The sequence below is a fragment of the Bidens hawaiensis genome, unplaced genomic scaffold, assembly GCF_021521415.1.
Source record: "Bidens hawaiensis isolate Kalapana, Puna unplaced genomic scaffold, B.hawaiensis_p1.1 tig00013428_1, whole genome shotgun sequence".
In the NCBI taxonomy this organism is placed as follows: Eukaryota; Viridiplantae; Streptophyta; class Magnoliopsida; order Asterales; family Asteraceae; genus Bidens; species Bidens hawaiensis.
Window position 1 is genome coordinate 578,866 of NW_027492139.1, and position 4,475 is coordinate 583,340.

At 27.8% G+C, this 4,475-nt stretch overlaps 1 long non-coding RNA gene across 5 annotated transcripts; it reads left to right on the forward strand.

Moving 5' to 3' along the window:
- The first annotated feature begins 1,831 nt into the window (after nt 1-1,831).
- Nucleotides 1,832-4,235, forward strand: LOC143544123 (uncharacterized). Of its 5 annotated transcripts, none has more exons than XR_013137196.1 (6): nt 1,832-1,911; nt 2,519-2,562; nt 2,685-2,819; nt 2,897-3,610; nt 3,851-3,908; nt 4,019-4,235. It is a non-coding gene; the product is annotated as an uncharacterized LOC143544123 (long non-coding RNA). The 5 variants fall into 5 exon arrangements; XR_013137199.1 differs by having other exon boundaries at nt 2,897-3,572; XR_013137197.1 differs by having other exon boundaries at nt 2,897-3,301; nt 3,383-3,908.
- Nucleotides 4,236-4,475: the final 240 nt, after the last annotated feature.

The window sequence follows — 4,475 nt, forward strand, 5'->3', positions numbered from 1 at the left end:
TAATGAAACAATACGTGACGCCCCGATGTATAATCCGCCATCGGTCGGGGTGTTACATTATTAAAGTATTATCTTTCATCTTTCTTTTAATGTTTAATTTTCATTTTCATTTTGAATATTCTAATTAATGTAATATATTAAAATCGTAGCTATAGTTTCTAAAACAAAATATTTAAAATTTTATTTTGAATATTTTATTATTTTTGGTTGATTTCATTCACCATCTTTGTTTATTTTTCAGATAATATATAATATATAATATATAATTATGATAATTATTTGATATTTCATCAATATAAGAGATTACGTATTTAATATAGAGATTATGGATAATATATATATAATATAGAGAGATTACCGATTTAAAATATTAAAATTTTGTTAAAATATTATATTTATTTAAAATTATCAAATTCATAAAGTTGTAAAGGTTTGTATCATTCATGTTCAATTTACGAAAGGATGACCCATTTGATTAACGTAATGGGTTAATTACGGAATTTGTAAATTTGAATTAATTATTGTATATTATTTGAATGTAATTAATTTGTAAATATGAATTAATTATTGTGCAAATTATGGTGTAAATTTGAATGTAAATTAAACATTAAATGACAATCATTAAGTTTTACCATATTTACTGATGTTGACCCATTGACTCATTGATTTAATTACGGTCATTAAGTTTTAAGAATTATAATACAAATTCATTGACTTATTATTGTTTAACAATAATAATTGAGTTACAAATCCATTGTTGAACCATTAACCCATTGACTTATTATTGTAAACATTGACTTATAATTACGATTTACTAATTAACAATTGAGTTACATATATATAACAAAGTTACTAACTTTTATTTTCACATCTTATATGAATTACATTACATAATATATGGTGTTATAATTGATGATTAATTATATTATTGTAAATAATATAATTAGTAACTTATATTCAAAAAAGTTATAGTAAGTTTATTTCCGTATGTTTAAATATAGTCAACATTTATATTAAATAATATTGTCAACATCTATCTGCCTATACTATTAAATCAATTGAGTTTATGTCCACATGTTCTCTTTCTATTGATCTAATACTAATATTTTCATTTATATAAATCGATTCTCTATTTTTTTTGATAATAAAATAATTATAAAACAAAATCTACCTATTATATTGGCCAATTCTCATTATTTTCATAAATATAAGACAATATAATAATTCAAAATTAATTATAGTTGAAATTCCGGATGAACCCGAAATTAATGTTTATAACCGATGTATATTGACCGCAATTCAAATAATCGGTTATAAAGAGACGGATAATGGAATCAGTCTTTCAATCCCGCAAACCCATCGTCCCTACATCCTCATTCTAATTTCTTCCAAAATTCTTCACCCACAAACACTAATTCCACATTGATATAATATCGATTTGGTTTCAAAATCTTGGTGTCCTTAACATATTACAAACCCTAATGCACATCCATGTTATCTCTCAATCAGTTCACGATCTATTCAACCCCGACTGATTATTCAAGGTATGATAATTTCTTTTTAGCTTGCATTAATGGCTGTCATTTTCATCAGTTAAAATATTTTAAGTTAATTTTGTAGGATTTGTTCGTTTGTAAATCCACATTTTGATTAACAACCATGTTATATTAAACCCTAATAATCCCCTTGAATAGATTAATTTGCAAAAGTTTTGTTTAATATAAGGTAATCATCGTTCCATTCTGACCCAAACGTTTCATCCCTTGCAATTCATTCTGTTTTTCGATACCATCATTTAGTTTAAGGTAATCATTAGTTTAATTACCTTGCAGTTCGTTCGGATCTCTTTCTGGTTAGGGTCCATTAAGGACTAAGGAGGCGACATTTGCGGGTGCTGTTCTGTATTATCAGGTATGAATTATCGTCTTATTTATGCCATTCTTGGTTCGCTTTTGTATGGTTATAATTTTTGTTGATGCTTAGAAAATATGAATGCCTTTCAAGTGTTTTGATGAATACACAGATTTTTTTGTTTGTTACTTTTGGTCATATACTGAAATGCTTAGAACTTTTATAACTTGTTGTTAATAACTTAATACGAAAGATGAGGATGGTAATTTGTATTGTTGTTTGTTGTGACACATTATGGTAAAGTGTTATAATTATTGAAATATAGTAAATGGTGTTCTCTGTTTCATTCCTTTCCGTTGGTTCATTCTTGGTGAAGTGTGGCCAGCACAATCAAATCAAGGTTAGTCATTTGCTAAATTCGTCCTTGAATTCGGTTTCTAATGAACCGGTTTCGGTTGATAACCATGTCGAATATGTACACATTATGAAGTTTAATGATTGTTGCTTTAAAACTTGGTTATATAGAGAAAATAATTTTTGTTATTGTATGACATGTTTTGAGTCTTTTATTTTCATGCTAGTCCTATAATGGTTATTGCAGTAAAACTTACATAAATTGAGTAAATAATGCTTTTGGTGTATGATGTTTTAAGTCTTTTAATCTCAGGTTAGTATGTTGGAGTTGGAATTAGTTGTGCCAAAGGATTGCAGGTTTCTTTTTAAATCATTTTCTTTAATTACAAGTTATGGATTTTTGGTATTTTTATGTAAATGATAATTAAGTTTTAGACTGTGTTGGCAAGATTTGTTATCTAATAATCATCATTATGTAGGTAATCACTAATGTGCGTGCCCAAATAACTTTGCAAGCTATGGATTTTTGATATTTTTATTTGACGTGGTGCCCAAACAATCATCCACCATTACGCGTGGTTTAATCACATTTGTTATCTAATAATCATCATTATGTGGGTAATCACTAATGTGCATATACTATTTCTGTTATTACTTTTTATTGATATTGTGAAATGTATTATGTTTGCAGGAGGCATTAGTTGATTTATGGGTTCTCGAATTTGGAATCTGAACCATTCTAAGAGTTGATTTAAAACTTGAATTTGAGTTTGAAAGGCGAAGATTAACCAAGGATGATGTTAGGAGGCATGATCAATGTATAAGATCTTTACTATTTTCTTTTATTTTATATTCTATTTACTAATCGTTTTATTATCTCTTTAAGCCCACAAATTCTGAAGTATCATCCACAAATGTTGCAAGAGTACCCTTCTGGTGAATAACACGTAAGCTTCATGTCATTTTCTTGATTTTTAATGGTGTATTTTTTTATTTATTTTAACATGTTTTTATCTTTTTGCGGGGAGACATGGGATGTGGGAAAACCTTGGTAGCGTTCTTAGCATGCGTGGAGGTTACTGGTTCACGATATCAGGTCTATTTTATTTTTTACATTCTTTTATATGCTCTTCTTATTGGTAACGTTTTCATAAACCTGTTTGTGATAAATTTTTAGGCAGCTTTCATGTTTCTAACCGACTTGCTTGCCATCCAACACCGTGATCATCTTCTTGATTTTGTTGGAGAATACAGAAGATATACCTTGAAAATCATCTATTGCTTTATTAACGTGCTCAGTTCCGCATAATTTGTTTCATAAATGAGGTAATTTATGAGGAATAAGCCTCTATCACAAGTTATTATGAGTATGTTGTTTTTCCGCATAATTTGTTTCATAAATGAGGTAATTTACTTTAATAGTGGACCGTACTTCTTAAGGTTTTTCACGGTCCGGTTCTGACGGTGTTTAGGTCAAATCGTTGGTCACGTTTTTTTTATTTGAAAACTCAAAACTGAACCGAACCGAACCATGACAATCAGTTTGGTACTTTGGTTTCACGGTTCTCTCAGTGATTAATCAATTTTTTTAAGATTAATGATTTTATTAGTTGGTTATCATTGTTTATGTGTTAATCTTGTGAAGGTTTACTCACTTGAAATCGGGCCTCTGCATGATGTGTGGAAAAATATTGCAGTTTTGGGTATGCAACATCTATTACTTTTTTTTTGGTCTTTACTTTTTTTTTAATAATTATTAATAAATAAAAATTTTAAAAATATATATTTAACCAATTTCAATATTCATATACAGGGACTCAAAATCAAGTTTAGATAAAGAAATAAGTAATTATTTGAAGATAATGTTGGATTCGCAAAATCCTTTGGTTCAAGGTTATCGCCTTATCGGATGATAAAAAATTACTTTTAACAAGATGCCGGTAAGAGGTTACTAATCGGTTCTTGAACGAGGAGCTATAGATCACAAACGAGTTTGAATGTCTTTTTCTTTCATTAAAGAAATATTTAGCAGTTAAGGAAGATTATGTTTTAAAGTTTGTTTGTAAACATTCTACTATGTAATGTAATTTTTTTTAAGTATATGACTTTCAATATTATGTTTCTATTTGAATAAGACTTGCAATTGTAATCATGTTACCGTCTAAAAAAATATTTAAAAATATGTTGTCGTTTAAAACTATATATATGTTTTTAATTGATGATTTTTTTTATTTCCACCCGTGTCGTACACTGGTTAATAACCTACTATT